Genomic DNA, 21,150 nt, shown 5'->3' with positions numbered 1-21,150 from the left:
CAATCACTATCCCCAGTGTGTCGATGTCCTGGCTCTTTGTGTCGCACAGGCTACCCGAGGGGTTAATATCTCACCCACAATCTTTATCCCCAGTGTGTCGATGTCCTGGCTCCTGGTGTCGCACAGGCTACCCGCGGGGTTCGTATCTCACCCACAATCATTATCCCCAGTGTGTCGATGTCCTGGCTCCTGGTGTCGCACAGGCTACCCGCTGGGTTAATATCTCACCCACAATCATTATCCCCAGTGTGTCGATGTACTGGCTCTTGGTGTCGCACAGGCTACCCGCGGGGTTAATATCTCACCCACAATCATTATCCCCAGTGTGTCGATGTCCTGGCTCCTGGTGCCGCATAGGCTACCCACGGGGTTAATATCTCACCCACAATCATTATCCCCAGTGTGTCGATGTCCTGGCTCCTGGTGTCGCACAGGCTACCCGCTGGGTTAATATCTCACCCACAATCATTTTCCCCAGTGTGTTGATGTCCTGGCACCTGGTGTCGCACAGGCTACCCGCTGGGTTAATATCTCACCCACAATCTTTATCCCCAGTGTGTCGATGTCCTGGCTCCTGGTGTCGCACAGGCTACCCACGGGGTTAGTATCTCACCCACAATCTTTATCCCCAGTGTGTCGATGTCCTGGCTCCTGGTGTCGCACAGGCTACCCGTGGGGTTCGTATCTCACCCACAATCAATATCCCCAGTGTGTTGATGTCCTGGCTCCTGGTGTCGCACAGGCTACCCGCGGGGTTAATATCTCACCCACAATCACTATCCCCAGTGTGTCGATGTCCTGGCTCTTTGTGTCGCACAGGCTACCCGAGGGGTTAATATCTCACCCACAATCATTATCCCCAGTGTGTCGATGTCCTGGCTCCTGGTGTCGCACAGGCTACCCGCGGGGTTAATATCTTACCTACAATCATTATCCCCAGTGTGTCGATGTCCTGGCTCCTGGTGTCGCACAGGCTACCTGAGGGGTTAATATCTCAGCCACAATCATTATCCCCAGTGTGTCGATTGATGTCCTCCTGGCTCCTGGTGTGCACAGTCTGGCTGAGGGGGTTAATATATGGATGTATACCCGTATGAGGAGCCTGTGGGACCCTGTCGCTGTTGGAGTGAAAGTCATCTGGTTTCATGTTGTTGACCACATTTGACTGTGTGAGTGTTTCTTGTAGTTCTTGAAAACAAGCAAGTCATTCTTAGACAGGGTGAGCTTTTTTGTGTGATTGACATCTATGTATTGATTAGCTTGAGGAAGACTTTTAGTTGCTGAATGCAATGTCCCGAGGGGATTTGGAGGAAGAGTTAAGTGTCCTCTTCATATTGATGGGATGGGTCTTGACGTTGTCAGTGAATATGGATCCAACGTGATCCATGTGGAAGCTGAAGATGATGGGGGAGGGATGGGCCAGTGGGATGCTCCACTGGAGAAAGAGAGCTTGTGGGATCTTGAGCCTCCAAACTGGACCAGGTGGTGGTGCTTGGGGAGGGAGGACCTGAGGCAATGCAGGAGCATGTTCGAGAAACCCATGTGTGTTTCGAGGGTGTGATTCATGTTTGGTGATCAACAGTGTCGAGGATAGCTGAGAGGTCAATCAGGTTAGCGGCCTGCATGCTGCAGCATAGTCTAACATGAGAAGGTGAGTTTGGTTCACAAGAATGGTTGGGTAGAGACTGAAAGGTAACATTAGTTTTTTAGTTAATAAAAACCATAAACGTAAAGCATACATTCGACCAGAATATCATGACCATATAAAATTTTAAAAAAGCAGAATACAAGCATAGACTGAAAACAGATTTAAAAACAAATAAACCATAGCAGCAGATGGTGAACACAACATTTAGGCCTTGCCAAATTCAGGACATCATTTGGTAACTTATACACAACAGGTGTGTTTTGACGGATCTCCTATAGATACCTCCCTCCACGGTAGCAGCAAATTTTGAGACATAGAAAGTATCTACATAGATATACTATCAAATAAATAGGGGAATATTTATAAGAAACTGATGCGTCAGTTTCCCTGCGCTTCCATATGAAACCCTTGCATCACCATGGATACGCCGTGTGTACAATACGGCACACCATGGCGCAAGGATTGACAGATGTGTCAGAAATTCCAACACATCTGTTGACCCAAAAGTGATGCATTGCTGGAGTTGCTCATGAAAGTGAATCAACCCCAGCAATGCACCACAAAAGATAGGTGAGTCTCATTTAAAAAACCCTGCGTCATTCCTTACGTGTGGTCTGAGCATTCGCAGGGAACTTGACGCAGTGAAGGCGTGAAGTGATGCAGTTAAATGTTGTCAATTTCCCAGCGTTAGTTCTACATGGCTTTTACGTGGGAACGCCCACCCTGCATACATTCCACCTGACGCAGGTATAATGTGATGCTGGGGTTTATAACATGATGCATCTCCTTAGATAAGTCACATTGTAAATGGGCCGCTGTTGGACTTGGCCCTTCTGGCAGGTTCACCCCTGAACTTTTTGCTTTTTTTTGGTGACTTGGTGTGGTGATTTTTGGTTTCTGCACACTTTCCCTGTGTCCCAGGGTAAAGTGCGTGCGCGCTCTGAGTGCATGTGGTGAGATAGGCCTACCCTCCCATAGGAATGCATGGGGAATGTAGGTGTCCCTAGTAGTTCCTGATGCGTGGGGTGTGCAGGCCCGAGTTTGGTATGTGCGGACTCGTGGGAGTGAATGCTGCGCGATGATGTGTGCGGCGTGCATGTACCTAGTGTGGAAGTGCCACTTCTAGAAGTGGGCACTTCTGTGTGCAGTGTGTCTGTCGCGTGATTGGCTGGTCATGTCATGTGACGGGCTAGGGATTCCCCAGAGTCAGGATGAGTCACTCTGTGGTGAATGGGGAGATCAGCAGCTAGATGGGTGGGAGGAGTACACCTGGGTCCTGAATAGGGCAGGGTTTTCCACACACAATGCTGGCTCCGCCCCCTGTGGTGCGACTGACGACCCTAGCCCTGCCAGTGAATAGAGTGAGGGGCTGAGCACATCAAGGGTGCTCCCCAACCAGCTGCGACTGGTTTTCCCCCTCACCCTGAACCAAGAACAAAGACTTTTACTGTATAAAAAGGGGCTGTGTCCCCTTACAAGTTGTTCTCTGCCAGGATCTTACCTGAGGGGGGGGCTGCTGCTGCTGCTGGACCAGAGGACCGCCACCTGGACTACCTCCCTGCCTGGAGGCCCAGTGAGCTGGCTCTGGGTCCAGCCTTGCCCCCCACCCCTGCCCTGCTGCATGCAGGGAAGAACTTTGCTGGACTTTGTGGTGCTTTTTAGGCTAAAGCGCTGGGAGTGCTCTATCTGTGTCCCTAAGCGCTTGGAAGCGCTTTTATTTTCCTTTAGCGCTCAGGAGCGCTTTATTTCTAACAGCCGGTGCCCACCCGGCGTTTGCCCCGTCTGTACAGATTCTGAATTCCCCTGGCAGGTGCCCACCCTGCCAGGGACATTGCCGAGGTCGTTGGCGGGTGCCCACCCCGCTTATTTGTCGTAATTCCACGGCGGGTGCCCACCCCGCCGTATATTTCATATCGCGAGGGAGCCTACCCCTCTTATTGCCAAGAGAAATGACCGCCGCGGCCCTTGGGCGAACCGGAAGTCAGGCGGCCCGTGTGGGGACGTGGGCAGGACGTAGCAGCAACCAGGAAGCTGACGGGAGCCTACCCCGCGCTCCTGTACCAGGTGATTCAGCCGGAAGCCGACGGGAGGCCACCCCGCGCTCCGGTGCCGCCAGAAGAAGTGCCGGGTGAAGTCTGCAGGGAACGAGGCCCGCAGACCGAGTTCTGCCTTCGCCACCTCTCCCCCAGCCGGTGAGTGAAAAAGGGAGTCCGGGTGGGGAGAGGCGGGTGCAGAGCGGCCCCGCTTCGCAGAAGCCGCTCCAACGGGACCGCAGCGTTGGTCTCCGAGCGTGAGTGGCGCTCCAACGGTGGGGGCCATTGACGCTGTCGGGGGCATTAATTGTTAACGAGTCCCCTGTGCGGACTCCAACGGTTGGGGCATATTTGTTGTCTTGAGCCCACGAGGCTCCAACGAAGGGGCCCATTGTTTGTTAAGAGCCTGTGGGGCTCACGAGTCCCCCGAGAGGACTCCATCGTTGGGGCATTATTACTTTAGAGCCCAGAGGGGCTCCAACGTTACAGGGCATTGGTTATTTAGAGCCACGAAGGCTCTAGGGGGCATTTCATTCGTTTCAGAGCCCTGGGAGGCTCCAACGTTGGCCCCAGCATTTCCCCAGTTGCCCAGCACTTAGTGGGCAACTGCCACGTTTAGGTGGTGCTTTGTGCACGCTGGTTTGCGCAGCCTGCGCCGGTGCGCCCTGACTTTCTGGACGCAGGGCGTCCTTGCCCCTTCACGGCCAGTTGGCCTAGGGACTGCCACAGATAGTGGCTAATGTGAGTTTTTGCGCCATTGTTCCTTTCCTGCACCTCTGAATGTGTTTATGCCTCATGTGCTTTGCTTTACACCTCTGAATGTATTTTATGCATCCCTTGTTTATGTGCTTAGACCCCTACAGGTAGAGTGATACTTAGGTGGTTGTTTTTCTCCTAGTACAGGTGATGCTAGTGAGGTCCTGATTCCCTGCGCAGTATTTTCCTAAGGTGGTTAGGGTTGCGTAGGTGGTACTTACCTGTTACCAGTAGTTACTGGTTGTGTGCTATATGTTCTATTTTTAGCGCTACAGTGATTGTATGTGCTATGTTCTCAAATATTATTCCTACGTTCTAAGTGCTATTTCTACAAAGTGCTAATTCCTGACAGTGGTCCATGTGGCCCTGTCTCCTGTATATATAATCCCTTGTAAATTCTGCCCGTGCCTGTTGGTACATTGTAAAGTGTGTGTTTTTATCTGATCTGTTGTGTATAATACAAAGGCTATTTTTATAGAATACCTTGTGTGGAGTTTCCTTTGTGGTGGGCCTTGGGTGTTGTTGCTGGGTGCGCGCGCAAACGCTTTACACATCACCTCAGGGATAAGCCTGACTGCTCGTGCCAAGCTACCAAGGGGGTGAGCAGGGGTTATCTTTGGCGTGTAACTCCCCAGCCCTGACTAGAGTGGTGGTTTCTGTCTGGCTTTGGCGCAAGCCCTAGCCAACCAGAAATCCCATTTCTAACAGCCGCAATGTGGTGCATTGTTTACACTGCCGCTGCATCACAAAAAGTGTCATGACGGCGGCGCAAAAGTGTGGCAAGGGGCTTGTAAATCTGCCCCCCTGTGCAAAGAGCAAGCAAACATAATATAAGTTCATACGTAAACAGATAAGGAATTAGTATGCGTGGGTGACTTTTTGCACCCCGCATACAGGAACAGTGCCCCCCTTGTTAAAACTAATATAGTCTTTTGGAGCATGGACACTGGACCTTTAATAGCTCCATGGCCCCCCCTCTTTTTTGTTGTGTTAAGGAATTAGTATGACCATAGCAGCATTTCATGTTATTCATGTAACTTCGGGAACTTTGCACCATACTTGTTCTCGCAAAATGTAGCCATTAAGCGACTTTGTGTAATTACACGTCATTTGCGGTAAAAGTTTACAGAGAACGCACTGGAAAAAAATAACACGAGCAACTCTTGTTCATGGTGCTCTTATTGTTTGCACTACTTTTTGCCCAAAATGGCTCTCGAATTGAAAAATGATGCAAGGATACATTGCACAATAAAATATAGGCCTAAATGATGGATTCGCATTTCACGTAGTTAAGCGTAATTTCAAGTAATTTAGACAACATTTTGCATACTTACTTGAAAGCAAATAATGTGAATTTTACACACCCCTTATCTCAATGGTATTTCTAATGAATGGTAGGTGGGTGAGGAGTTCAATCAATCAATCAATCAGGGGTTGGCAAAGCGTGCTACTTCACCCGTGAGGGTCTCAAGGCGCTGGTAGTAGGCAAGATCATCTGGGTCCAAGGTAGGGTGTCAAGTTCTTCTCTAAACCCTATGTTGCTGGGCTGGGGTGCCTGAGTACTTCTTGTCCTTGACTTTGCTTGTTTGTAAAAGAACCTGTCCTCTCCAGTCTTTGCACATGGGACAGGCCATGCTGTCGCTTACCTAGGACTCCTAGTGCACTGTAACAAGCATATCTTTGGAGCACCCTTTCCAGGGTTTGTAAACATCTTTTTATTGATAATGATGTCGAGGGGCTGATCCTCAATTGAACACATAGGTGGGACCAGTGGAGGGAGCCCAGGGGGTTCAGGGAATTAGCTTATTGTTCGAAATATCACCTGGGAAGAGGGTGTTCTTGGAAAATCTATCTATCCAGACAAAAAAGGCACATAATGATAAAGATACCCCTTAATATGACCCCCACTTAGACAAGTGTGTGATCGTCAAGGGATATGCATGATCTACAAAAGCAATGAGTCACGGAATAGTGATGTCACAGCTTGCTCTGTTTCACCAGTGTGGGCAAGTGTGCATGCTTCTGAGGTGCTCAGCACTGGAGATCATATTCTCACCGGTGCAGCAGGTTCTCTTTTCACCTGTGCAGCATGGACCTCTTCTCACCTGTGCAGCATGGACCTCTTCTCACTTGTGCAGCATAGTCCTCTTCTCACCTGTGCAGCAGGTCCTCTTCTCACCTGTGCAGCATGGACCTCTTCTCACCTGTGCAGCATGGACCTCTTATCACCTGTGCAGCATGGACCTCTTCTCACTTGTGCAGCATAGTCCTCTTCTCAACTGTGCAGCATGGCCCTCTTCTCACCGGTGCAGCATGGTTCTCTTCTCACCTGTGCAGCATGGATCCCTTCTCACCTGTGCAGCATGGTCCTCTTCTCACCTGTGCAGCATGGACCTCTTCTCACCTGTGCAGCATGGACCTCTTCTCACCTGTGCAGCATGGTCCTCTTCTCACCTGTGCAGCATAGTCCTCTTCTCACCTGTGTAGCATGGACCTCTTCTCACCTGTGCAGCATGGTTCTCTTCTCCCCTGTGCAGCAGGTCCTCTTTCCACCTGTGCGGCATGGTCCTCTTCTCACCTGTGCAGCATGGTCCTCTTCTCACCTGTGCAGCATGGTCCTCTTCTCACCTGTGCAGCATGATCCTCTTCTCACCTGTGCAGCATGGTCCTCTTCTCACCTGTGCAGCATGGTCCTCTTCTCCACTATGCAGCATGGTCCTCTTCTCACCTGTGCAGCATGGACCTCTTCTCAGCTATGCAGCACGGTCCTCTTCTCACCTGTGCAGCATGGTCCTCTTCTCACCTGTGCAGCAGGACCTCTTCTCACCTGTGAAACATGGTTCTCTTCTCACTTGTGCGACATGGTCCTCTTCTCACCTGTGCAGGATGGTCCTCTTCTCACCTGTGTGGCATGGTCCTCTTCTCACCTGTGCAGCATGGTCCTCTTCTCCCCTGTGCAGCAGGTCCTCTTCTCACCTGTGCAGCATGGTCCTCTTCTCACCTGTGCAGCATGGTCCTCTTCTCACCTGTGCAGCATGGTCCTCTTCTCGCCTGTGCAGCATGGACCTTCTCTCATCTGTGCAGCATGGTCCTCTTCTCACCTGTGCAGCATGGACCTCTTCTCACCTGTGCAGCATAGTTCTCTTCTCCCCTGTGCAGCGGGTCCTCTTTCCACCTGTGTGGCATGGTCCTCTTCTCCCCTGTGTAGCAGGTCCTCTTCTCACCTGTGTGGCATGGTCCTCTTCTCACCTGTGCAGCATGGTCCTCTTCTCCCCTATGCAGCAGGTCCTCTTCTCACCTGTGCAACATGGTCCTCTTCTCACCTGCGCAGCATGGTTCTCTTCACACCTGTGCGAAATGGACCTCTTCTCACCTGTGCAGCATGGACCTCTTCTCATCTGTACAGCATGGTCCTCTTCTCATCTGTGCAGCATGGACCTCTTCTCACCTGTGCAGCATAGTTCTCTTCTCCCCTGTGCAGCAGGTCCTCTTTCCACCTGTGCGGCATGGTCCTCTTCTCCCCTGTGTAGCAGGTCCTCTTCTCACCTGTGTGACATAGTCCTCTTCTAACCTGTGCAGCATGGTCCTCTCTTCACCTGTGCGGCATGGTCCTCTTCTCACCTGTGCAGCATGGTCCTCTTCTCACCTGTGCGACATGGTCCTCTTCTCACCTGTGCGGCATGGTCCTGTTCGCACCTGTGCAGCATGGTACTCTTCTCCCCTATGAAGCAGGTCCTCTTCTAACTTGTGTGGCATGGTCCTCTTCTCACCTGTGCAGCATGGTTCTCTTCTCACTTGTGTAGCATGGTCCTCTTCTCAGCTGTGGAGCAGGTCCTCTTCTCACCTGTGTGGCATGGTCCTCTACTGACCTCTGCAGCATGGTCCTCTTCTCACTCATGCAGCATTGTCCTATTCTCACTTATGCAGCATAGTCCTCTTCTCACCTGTGCGACATGGTCCTCTTCTCACCTGTGCAGCATGGTCCTCTTCTCACCTGTGCAGCATGGTTCTCTTCTCACTTGTGCAGCATGGTCCTCTTCTCACTCATGCAGCAGGTCCTCTTCTCACCTGTGCAACATGGTCCTCTTCTCACCTGTGCAGCATGGTTCTCTTCTCACCTGTGCGAAATGGACCTCTTCTCACCTGTGCAGCATGGACCTCTTCTCATCTGTACAGCATGGTCCTCTTCTCAGCTGTGCAGCATGGACCTCTTCTCACCTGTGCAGCATAGTTCTCTTCTCCCCTGTGCAGCGGGTCCTCTTTCCACCTGTGTGGCATGGTCCTCTTCTCCCCTGTGTAGCAGGTCCTCTTCTCACCTGTGTGGCATGGTCCTCTTCTCACCTGTGCAGCATGGTCCTCTTCTCCCCTATGCAGCAGGTCCTCTTCTCACCTGTGCAACATGGTCCTCTTCTCACCTGTGCAGCATGGTTCTCTTCTCACCTGTGCGAAATGGACCTCTTCTCACCTGTGCAGCATGGACCTCCTCTCATCTGTGCAGCATGGTCCTCTTCTCACCTGTGCAGCATGGACCTCTTCTCACCTGTGCAGCATAGTTCTATTCTCCCCTGTGCAGCGGGTCCTCTTTCCACCTGTGTGGCATGGTCCTCTTCTCCCCTGTGTAGCAGGTCCTCTTCTCACCTGTGCAACATGGTTCTCTTCTCACTTGTGCGACATGGTCCTCTTCTCACCTGTGCAGGATGGTCCTCTTCTCACCTGTGTGGCATGGTCCTCTTCTCACCTGTGCAGCATGGTCCTCTTCGCCCCTGTGCAGCAGGCCCTCTTCTCACCTGTGCAGCATGGTCCTCTTCTCACCTGTGCAGCATGGTCCTCTTCTCACCTGTGCAGCATGGTCCTCTTCTCGCCTGTGCAGCATGGACCTCCTCTCATCTGTGCAGCATGGTCCTCTTCTCAACTGTGCAGCATGGACCTCTTCTCACCTGTGCAGCATAGTTCTCTTCTCCCCTGTGCAGCGGGTCCTCTTTCCACCTGTGTGGCATGGTCCTCTTCTCCCCTGTGTAGCAGGTCCTCTTCTCACCTGTGTGGCATGGTCCTCTTCTCACCTGTGCAGCATGGTCCTCTTCTCCCCTATGCAGCAGGTCCTCTTCTCACCTGTGCAACATGGTCCTCTTCTCACCTGTGCAGCATGGTTCTCTTCTCACCTGTGCAAAATGGACCTCTTCTCACCTGTGCAGCATGGACCTCTTCTCATCTGTACAGCATGGTCCTCTTCTCACCTGTGCAGCATGGACCTCTTCTCACCTGTGCAGCATAGTTCTCTTCTCCCCTGTGCAGCGGGTCCTCTTTCCACCTGTGTGGCATGGTCCTCTTCTCCCCTGTGTAGCAGGTCCTCTTCTCACCTGTGCAACATGGTTCTCTTCTCACTTGTGCGACATGGTCCTCTTCTCACCTGTGCAGGATGGTCCTCTTCTCACCTGTGTGGCATGGTCCTCTTCTCACCTGTGCAGCATGGTCCTCTTCTCCCCTGTGCAGCAGGTCCTCTTCTCACCTGTGCAGCATGGTCCTCTTCTCACCTGTGCAGCATGGTCCTCTTCTCACCTGTGCAGCATGGTCCTCTTCTCACCTGTGCAGCATGGACCTCTTCTCACCTGTGCAGCATAGTTCTCTTCTCCCCTGTGCAGCGGGTCCTCTTTCCACCTGTGTGGCATGGTCCTCTTCTCCCCTGTGTAGCAGGTCCTCTTCTCACCTGTGTGGCATGGTCCTCTTCTCACCTGTGCAGCATGGTCCTCTTCTCCCCTATGCAGCAGGTCCTCTTCTCACCTGTGCAACATGGTCCTCTTCTCACCTGTGCAGCATGGTTCTCTTCTCACCTGTGCGAAATGGACTTCTTCTCACCTGTGCAGCATGGACCTCTTCTCATCTGTACAGCATGGTCCTCTTCTCATCTGTGCAGCATGGACCTCTTCTCACCTGTGCAGCATAGTTCTCTTCTCCCCTGTGCAGCAGGTCCTCTTTCCACCTGTGCGGCATGGTCCTCTTCTCCCCTGTGTAGCAGGTCCTCTTCTCACCTGTGTGACATAGTCCTCTTCTAACCTGTGCAGCATGGTCCTCTCTTCACCTGTGCGGCATGGTCCTCTTCTCACCTGTGCAGCATGGTCCTCTTCTCACCTGTGCGACATGGTCCTCTTCTCACCTGTGCGGCATGGTCCTGTTCGCACCTGTGCAGCATGGTACTCTTCTCCCCTATGCAGCAGGTCCTCTTCTAACTTGTGTGGCATGGTCCTCTTCTCACCTGTGCAGCATGGTTCTCTTCTCACTTGTGTAGCATGGTCCTCTTCTCAGCTGTGGAGCAGGTCCTCTTCTCACCTGTGTGGCATGGTCCTCTTCTGACCTCTGCAGCATGGTCCTCTTCTCACTCATGCAGCATTGTCCTATTCTCACTTATGCAGCATAGTCCTCTTCTCACCTATGCGACATGGTCCTCTTCTCACCTGTGCAGCATGGTCCTCTTCTCACCTGTGCAGCATGGTTCTCTTCTCACTTGTGCAGCATGGTCGTCTTCTCACTCATGCAGCATTGTCCTATTCTCACTTATGCAGCATAGTCCTCTTCTCAGCTGTGCAGCATGGTCCTCTTCTCACCTGTGCAGCATGGTTTCTTCTCACTTGTGTGGCATGGTCCTCTTCTCAGCTGTGCAGCATGGTTCTCTTCTCACCTGTGCAGCAACCTGTGCGACATGGTCCTCTTCTCACCTGTGCGGCATGGTCCTCTTCTCACCTGTGCAGCATGGTCCAATTCTCAGGCTCTGGTTCGATGTTCAGCCCCCCTGCAACCTCTTAGCATACAATAATATATCACAGCATAGCATGAAATAACCAAGAGTGCGCATGCTGGACTGTCCGCATATGATCACTGCGGAGCAGTGGCGGTGGTGCTGATCTCCAAGGTGCCACACCCTGGCTCTGGTTCAATCCTCAGCCCCCGGTCATCCTTTTGCATTGAATAATATAATATAACATAACACAGCATGACATAAGCAAGCATACACATATTGCACTCGCCACATTGGACCACTGGTGAGCAGTGGTGGTGATGGTGCTGAGCTCTGAGGTGCCTCCCACTGGCTCTGGTTCAATCCTCAGCCCCCGGTCATCCTTTTGCATAGAATAATATAATATAACATAACACAGCATGACATAAGCAAGCATTCACATATTGCACTCGCCACATTGGACCACTGGTGAGCAGTGGTGGTGATGGTGCTGAGCTCTGAGGTGCCTCGCACTGGCTCTGGTTCAATCCTCAGCCCTCCCAGTCACCCTTTAGCATAGCATGATATAAAATAACACAGCACAGCACCGCATCACATAACCAAGCGTACACATACTGGAGTCTCCACATAGGATCACTGCGGAGCGGTGGTGGTGCTGCCCATGCTGAGCACCGAGGGGCCGCCCCTGGCTCTGGTTCAGTCCTCAGCCCCCCAATCACCCTATAGCATAGCATAATATAACATAACCCAGCACAGCAAAGCATGGCATAGCCACGCGTATACACATGCTGGATTCTTCACTTAGGATCACTGTGGAGGCGCGGTGGTGGCGGTGGTGATGCTGAGCGCTGAGGTGCCCCCCCCCCCCCTGGCTCTGGTACAATCCTCAGCCCCCCACTCACCCTTTAGCATAGCAGAATATAATATAACATAACACAGCACAGCATGACATAGCAAGCGTATATACATGCTGGATTCTAACTTAGGATCACGGCGGAGCGGTGGTGGTGCTACCCGTGCTGAGCACCGAGGGGCCGCCCCCTGGCTCTGGTCCAATCCCCAGCCCCCCCAGGCGCCCTTTAGCATAGCATAATATAACGTAACACAGCACAACACAGCATGACATAAGCAAGCGCACACATACTGCATTCTTCACTTACGATCACTGTGGAGCGGTGGTGATGGTGGTGGTGCTAAGCGCCGAGGGTCCACCCCCTGGCTTTGGTTCAATCCCCAGCCCCCCGTCACCTTTCAGCATAGCATAATATAACATAACACAGCACAGCACAGCATGACATAAGCAAGCATACACATGCTGGACTCTCCACATAGGATCGCTGCGGAGCGGTGGAGGTGTTGCCCATGCTGGGCGCCGAGGGTCCACCCCCTGGCTTTGGTTCAATCCCCAGCCCCCCCGTCACCTTTCAGCATAGCATAATATAACATAACACAGCACAGCACAGCATGACATAAGCAAGCATACACATGCTGGACTCTCCACATAGGATCGCTGCGGAGCGGTGGGGGTGTTGCCCATGCTGGGCACCGAGGGCCCACCCCTGGCTCTGGTTCAATCCCCAGCCCCCCTATAATCTTTCAGCATAGCATAACATAACATAACATAACACAGCACAGCATGACATAAGCAAGCATACACATGCTGGACTCTCCACATAGGATCGCTGCGGAGCGGTGGGGGTGTTGCCCGTGCTGAGCGCGGAGGGCCCACCCCTGGCTCTGGTTCAATCCCCAGCCCCCCTATAATCTTTCAGCATAGCATAACATAACATAACACAGCACAGCATAACATAAGCAAGCATACACATGCTGGACTCTCCACATAGGATCGCTGCAGAGCTGTGGGGGTGCTGCCCGTGCTGAGCGCGGAGGGTCCACCCCTGGCTCTGGTTCAATCCCCAGCCCCCCTGTAATCTTTCAGCATAGCATAATATAACATAACACAGCACAGCATCACATAAGCAAGCTTACACATGCTGGACTCTCCACATAGGATCACTGCGGAGCGGTGGGGGTGCTGCCCGTGCTGAGCTCCGAGGGGCCGCCCCTGGCTCTGGTCCAATCCCCAGCCCCCCCAGGCGCCCTTTAATTGCCGGTTTGCGTTTCACTGTTTCCAAACAGGGGGAAAGTGACAGAAGTTAAACTGTGAATAATTACAGACTTCGCTGAGTATGTGATTAGCGACACGGCTTGCGAGGGGGGGGGGGGGGGGGGGTTCGAGCCTGAAAGACAGGAAGCGCGTGACAAGGAGGGACGGGGGGTTGCATTATTTACAGTTTAATTGTACGCAAGACATGCAATTATTCTTAAAAGTTGCTCGTCTGCGGGGTGGAGAAGAGGGGGAGGAAGGCAAGCAAGAAAAGAGCGACGCTGGTGTGTTGTTCGTGATACCGTCGGGGCACTGAAGAGCTCCGAGGGAGGCGGTGAGGGGCAGAGAAAGAGATGTGACACCCGAGCTCGGGAGCAGGCTCGGGAGGACAGGAATCCGCCTCCTGGGTTTCCTGGCGCAGTACTGTGCGCCACAGCTGCCCCCCGGTGGCCGCTTCTCATCACTGCAATCTCGCAAACCGCATGCCTTGTGTTCCATAGGGCTGTGAGAGGGAGTTTGTGAGAGGGCAAGCATTCCTTTTTGGAACCCGTTAGCATTTGCCCCACAAATACCCCACTTCATTTCACACATAAATTCGGGTGTATGAATCCTTTTCAACGGAGAGAACTGGTGCGTTAAAGCAATGGCCCATTGATAGGTGGCAGCAATCCAAGTGCAACACACTGGTCTAAATCCCAGCAGGGTTGCTCGAGAGGTTGCTGCGCCTGCTGCTCGGACCTGGAGCCTCATTTATGAGGAATTGGCGCAGGGCAGTGCCACAAGTCTTCTAGCTGCGCTGCCCTACGCCAATGTGAAAGTGCAGGAATGCACCATATTTATGAAATATAGTGCATTCCTGTCCTTTCCCCCTGTGCTGATGCACAATGTGCTGCCGTGCACCAATGCAGGCACCCTTGTACCATGGTGCAAGGGTGCCTACGTTGCAGGGGCACCTTCCTGCACAAAAACAATCCAGAGAGGCTTTTTCCTCTTTGTATGTATGCTGCAGAATGCAACACGCATGGAAAGAGGAAAGCACAAGGAGAAATACAAATAGTTCTCCTCCTTACGCCTGCTCTGTGGAGGTGTAAGGCTCTGGTGATGCCCCAGGTTTATGTAATTAAGTAAATATGGGTCAGCGTCAAAATCCATGGGTGTTGCGTTGGAAAACCCAGCGTAACGCCCATGGAACGCTTCCTTGCTGCAGAGTAAGGCAACGCAGCGACTTGCGCTGCTTTGTCTTACATCCTCTCTATGAGGTCATACAAAGCCGCGCATTGGCTGTGCATTGCCTCATAGATATGATTGAGATGCCTACGTTGCCAAAGTATCAAAAAAAGGGCTGCTCCGGCGGTGCAAGCCGCTCATAAATAAGCCCCCGGGTGTGAAACACAAAGTTTCCAGGTTAAAAAATGATGGCCAAATGTATTGTTCGGAGGACGGAGTACAGTCGGTCAGAGGGGGCGAACATTACATCCACCATCCTGACAGTCTTCCACCTGCCAGATTTTAGTGATCGCTTACCACAACATGTTATGGTGGTTCCTGTCAAGGTACAAAAAGTTCGGTGGAGTGTCGATTTTGGTTTTGATGGCCATTCACCAAACTTTCACAAAGTTTTTGTTTTCCAAATACAAACTCCTAAAGTGGGAGTTTATTATTGAAAAAACAAATAACCAATGACCTCCAAGTTCAGTGAGTTTTTTGTTTTTTTCGGCTGGGTGGGGGTGTCATTGTTGTTTTTTCTGTCCTCACTGCCAGGTTCCATCTAATGGTGAGGAATAGAGAAAAAATGGACATCACACGGTCCACCCTGAGTAAGAGGGTGTGATGCTTTTCCTCTGATGGCCCCTACTCTCTTGAGTTTTTAGAGGCAGCTCTCCATCAAAAGAGCCAACTGGGGCTGCGTCGACGGGAAGCTGATGGTCCACCCGGCTCTACGTGAGGCAGGCGCACTAACTGTTTTGCAGGGAAGGCAGTTCCTCATATGTGTGAGAGATCATCCTGTCCACTAATCTCTAAATGTGACCCATAGTAAGATCATGCAAGGTCTCTTACAGTTGTGTCTCAGGAGAAATAATTATCAAATATTTTTCTTAATTCCAATATTGCATTATTTAGTGACCCTAAGCGGTAGACCCCACAGCAGGAACTGGAATTTCTCCCCTTCTTCCCCAGCTGCCATCAGCCATGAAATGCAGGGTACATGGAATGCAGCACTCACGCATGTCACATTTGACAGAGTCAGACCCGACACGTGACACAAAACTGTATATATTGGCTTCCTGAAACCTCTCTGTGTAAACAGCAGATGGCAGGTTGTATTCACGCCCCTTAGCGTTTCACCCTCTGTGCAGGCCAAGGCGTAGTTCACGGAGTTTCACTATGCGGAACTCCACAAAGTGACAAAAAAACTCTGCAGAGTTTCACAAGTGGCGGAGTGCAGTGCAAACTGCCGTTCACGCTGATCTTCCTGCCGCTCGAGTAGAAATTCTACCCGAGAGGCATCTCGCATTCGCCAACTTACTGTTCGCAAACGTGAGCTGGGAAAAAATTGCTGCACTACGCGGCGTGGAGTTTTCTGCACTATCCAAGCTCTGCAGTGTGCAGAAAGCTCCACAAACTCCCCGAATGGAGTGGAGTTCACCGATCAGGCCTACTTCCGCGGCAGACTCAATGATCACCTCTGAGCGGATTAACATATATTTATCCATAAAGTAACAATTCGTATGTGGCTGTGCACAGTAGCAATACAAACACTAATAATGTATTATTTAAAGGGTTTATCATGTTGAATGTATGGTATTTGTCCCAGGGTCTACAACTTACCTTCTCAACTTCGCTTTGAAGACGTCAACCAGGGAGATCAGGGACATACCTGCTTTTGCTGAAGAGTTTTCTAAGTGAAATGCAAAATTCTACTGACGCTTGGTATTTTACCCCCTCAGATGCCGCCATCTAGCAAAACCATTGAGCACTGAATTATTAACACGTACGATGCTCCAGAAAATAACAGAAGCTAATCATTTCAGGTAAAGTATTACAGTTTTTGATTAGTAACATATCATCCAAGCACATCCAGAACAAGAAAGGCCACTACTGACACATGTTTCGCTCTCATTAGCACTCATCAGAGGAGTATACCTTAATCCAGACATGAACAAAGCACCCGTTAGTGGTAATTGTGGCCAAACAGTTAGGGCGGTCGACCTCGGACCGGGTTCGATTCTCAGCAGGGACACTCAACGTTCTGTGGTTCTGGGCAAATCACTTAATCTCCCCGTGCCTAACAACAATGAATGTGTCTGTCTGAAATGTAACTGGTGCTCATGTAAAGCGCTCTGATACCTTCAGGTCTAGTTTGTGCTATATAAAACTTCACCCAAAAAAAAAAAAAATTTGAAAACACTCAGCGTTGTACGTACCAGTTGCCATACTATATGGACAAGTTTATTTTGGTTTGTGCAATGGTACTCCTGTTTTTCAACTTTGGTATTAAACAAAATCTATGTATTGTACAACCAGCCTCCCTCTTTTCTAACTGTGGTATCTTCTAAATGCCACAGTGTCTATAAAGAATATATATATATATGTATAGAGAGAGAGAGAGAGCGAGAGAGAGAGAGAGAGAGAGAGAGAGAGGGGCATATTTTCAAGACAGGCGATAAAATTATCGCCGCTTTAGCGGCAGAAAACTCCAGCTAACACGGCGATAAGGGGCTTGATAATATGCTCTATGGAATTCCAATTGAAGCCCATGTTAGATGTCCTTCGCATCTAACACGGGCTTCAATTGGAATTCCATAGAGCATATTATCAAGCCCATTATCGCTGTTTTAGCGGCAGTTTTCTGCCGCTAAAGCAGTGATAATTTTATCGCCTGTCTTGATAATATGCCCCAGAGAGAGAAAGAGAAAGAAAGCGAGAGAGAGAGAGAGAAAGAGAGAGAGAGAGAGAGCAAGAGAGAGAGAGAGAAAGAGAAAGAGAGAGAGCAAGAGAGAGAGAGAGAGAAAGAGAGAGAGCAAGAGAGAGAGAGAGAGAAAGAGAGAGCGAGAGAGAACATTCGTAGGAAAAAGAAATAAATATGTAAATGATCAGACAGAGACAAACAAACTAGTCCCCTTTACCTTCGGGGACCCTCTGAGGATATATGGTACCTGTGGGATTTTGGGCTTTCTCTAATGCATATCCTCATTTTTTCTTTACACATGGTTCATTCCTAATTGCCTCCTTAGGGGACAGACCCCATGATAACTTAAGGTGCCATTTGGTTGATCACTTCTGATTCTGTACATGCTCATTCCTTTGCCAAGAGTGCCGTCCATTTTGTATTACAAAATATCATTACTCCTGCCCAGGTGATAGGTTAGGACGGAGCAATAATTGTAAAAATGACAACTGTGTATTCTGGGATCCCTACGTCTATCTTGCAAACAATGGGGCAGATTTACAAGTCCCTTGCGAGACATTTACGCCGCCGTTGCGTCACTTCTGTGACGCAGCGGCGGCGTAAACCATGCGCCATGTTGCGCCTTATTTACAACGTGACGCATCTATGGAGATGCGTCACGTTGTAAAGCCCTGCGCTACATTAAACCTGCGTCAGGTTTAATGTATGCAGGGCGGGCGTTCCGTCGGAAAAAGCCTCGAAAAAGTGACACAGTGAAATCTACAAGATTTCACGGAGTCACTTTTCCGACGCTGCTGCGTCAAAACCCTGCGCCTGCTTGAAGCAGGCGTAAGGCATGACGCAGCATGTTAGGTATGGGCAGCCCCTGAGCATTGCTGGAGTTGCGTTGTGCTTGCGACACGACTCCAGCAATGCGCCGCCCTTATGACGTCAGATGCGTCACGCATCTGTTTATCCTTGCGCCATGATGCGCTGCATTGTAAATGCGGCGCATCTGTGGTGGCGCAAGGGTAAACTTGCGTGACGCATTTTTCCTGGCGCATCCCTGCTGATTTGCAGGGATGCGCAAGGAAACATAAATCTGCCCCAATGCTGGAGCGAGACATATCCCAAGTTGAAGACTTGGAAAATGTAAAATACGTGCTTTTGCCTTCAGCAGAAGGGTCCTCTTAGCTTTTAATTACTAGACCACTTGCAGCACCTCTATCCGAGTTTTACCCCCCCCCCCCTAGTTTCCTAGTGTGTTTCACGTTTGCTGTTCCCCACAAGTGTCCTTCACACAGTAAATGATATTACAGGGGTTTTTTGGTGCTTCAGAGTACAGTATAAATGTATTCTTACTTATGTTTCAATCCATTTTTTAGCCCTGAGGAAGCCCCGGGCTTTCAGGCCGCTGGAGTTAAAAACGTGTTGGCTGAACCGCGGTCATGATTTGTTCATATGTAAAGGTTTGATGTTATTAACCCGCAAAATAAATGAGTAGAAGAAAATAAACAAGTCTTTCTACCTTGTCAACTAGGTTGTACATTATTGATGCTATCAGCATATATGTAAATACATGCCATAAATGCACCATGTATTCTCTAAACCTCCTTAGGATTTCTAAGATATTGGAAACTGGAGGCCTTTGCGGTTTGGAGGAGTGTCATTGATACTGCTTGTATATCCCCAAGAGTGGCAGAGAGGAGCAATGAACAGGGAACTCTGGATCCTTGGATTGTGGCCTTCCAGGGTGCCTGTACTCCCTGTGAACCAGGGAGCGCTCTTCAAGGCTGAAGTTAGCATGGACGCTTTCTTTGGGATTGTTGGGCGGTTCCAGAGCATCCGCCATTGTTTGTTGTCATTTGTAGGATCACTGGTGCAGGCGGCATTGCTGTGGTTTGAACAGGACGGTCTTCTCTCTCATTGGAAAGTTACTTTGTGAGTGGGTCAAAAGAAGGTCATGGTTTTATAAACACACGCACTTAAAGTCAGATTTTAACATTGTAGGCAAGCATCATTGCGTTGCAATGAAAAATAGTTGTGCAAATTGTTGTGTGTGGCAAGATGTGGTGTCTGTGCTTTCTGTGTAACTCCTGGTACATTCAGCATCTGTGGTGGTGGGGCAACTGGGGCAGGAGGGACAAGGACCACCAGGACAGGGGCACGGACCTTATCTGCCCCCCCTTCCGCGCCCTCTTTAGAGGCTCCACTGATTTTTGGACGGAGTTTATGTTTGGGTCTGTGTTTTTCGCCCACTCCTTGTGTGTTCCAGTTTTGGAACCCAAACCTCAGCTACACTGGAGCCACGTTGGAGCCACACTCGAGTCAAGCTGGCTACGGTGGAGTCACACTGGAGCCATGTTGGAGCCACACTCGAGCCAAGCTGGCTACGGTGGAGTCACACTGGAGCCACGTTGGAGCCACACTCGAGTCAAGCTGGCTACGGTGGAGTCACACTGGAGCCACGGTGGAGTCACACTGGAGCCATACTGGAGTAAAGCTGGTCACGGTGGGGTCACACTGGAGTCACACTGGAACCACTTTGGAGCCACGCTGGTCGCGGTGGGGTCACACTGGAGCCACCCTGGGGCCACACTGGGGCCACACTGGAGCCACGCTAAAGCCACGCTGGCCACGGTGGAGTCACACTGGAGCCATGGTGGAGTCACACTTGAGCCACGGTGGAGTCACACTGGAGCCACACTGGACCCACGCTGGCCACAGTGGGGGTCACACTGGAGCCACATTGGAGCCATGCTGGCCACGGTGGGGTCACACTGGAGCCACACTAGGGCCACACTGGAGCCACACTGAAGCCACACTGGCCACGCCAGAGTCACACTGGAGCCACAGTGGAGTCACACTGGAGTCACGCTAGAGCCACACTGGAGCCACGCTGGAGCCACACCGGAGTCACACTGAAGCAATGCTGGCCACTTTGGAGTCACATTAGAGGCACGGTGGAGTCGCACTGGAGTCATGCTGGAGCCACACTGGAGCCACGCTGGAGCCACATTGGAGCCACACTGGAATCACACTGAAGTCCCACTGGAGCCACGTTGGAGCAACGCTGGCCACGGTGGGGTCACACTGGAGCTACACTGGAGCCACGGTGGAGTCCCACTGGAGCCACGTTGGAGCAACACTGGCCACGGTGCAGTCACACTGGAGCCACGGTGGAGTCACACTGGAGCCATGCTGGCCCCCGTGGAGTCACACTGCAGTCACACTGGAGCCATGCTGGAGCCACACTGGAGCCACGCTGGCCCCGTGGAGTCACACTGCAGTCACACTGGAGCCACGCTGGAGCCACACTGGAGTCACACTGGAGCCATGCTGGAGCCACACTGGAGCCACGTTGGAGCCACGCTGGCCACAGTGGGGTCACACTGGAGCCACACTGGAACCACACTGGCCACGGTGGAGTCACACTGGAGCCACGCTGGGGCCATACTGGAACCACACTGGCCACGGTGGAGTCACACTGGAGCCACACTGGGGCCACGCTGGAGCCACACTGGAACCACGCTGGGGCCACACTGGCTCCATGCTGCTGACAAGTGACACCCTGTGGGTAGACAGGCCACAGGCGCTGCATCTGTACTCGCTGAAGCAGGTACTGCAGTTCGCCCCTTTCACCCCACCCTATGACGCCCCCTCCCGTGCCCTGAATGATATTGCGATTAAAGTCTGTCTCCTTCACGAATAAACTACAAAAGAACAGAGGAGCGGTGCCCCGCTGGCAGAATGAGCTGTGCATCTTGGCTGCAGCACCTCTGCCAAGCTCAGTGTCACAGGATTGCATGTTGTTAGGACTGACTCAGCCTTTCATCCGTCCGTGTTTAATAAAAAGAATATAACTTTGATTCCAGAACAACTCTCTAACACAACACGGATCACATAGCGCCGTTTTGATAAAAAGCTGCGTGTGCCATTATTAGATTTACCCCCATGGCTCACCTCGATTCTGACTTCACAGGCCCC

The sequence above is a fragment of the Triturus cristatus genome, chromosome 9, assembly GCF_964204655.1.
Source record: "Triturus cristatus chromosome 9, aTriCri1.1, whole genome shotgun sequence".
Lineage (NCBI taxonomy): Eukaryota > Metazoa > Chordata > Amphibia > Caudata > Salamandridae > Triturus > Triturus cristatus.
The sequence above is the reverse complement of the archived record's forward strand: the minus strand, read 5'-3'. Positions refer to the sequence as shown.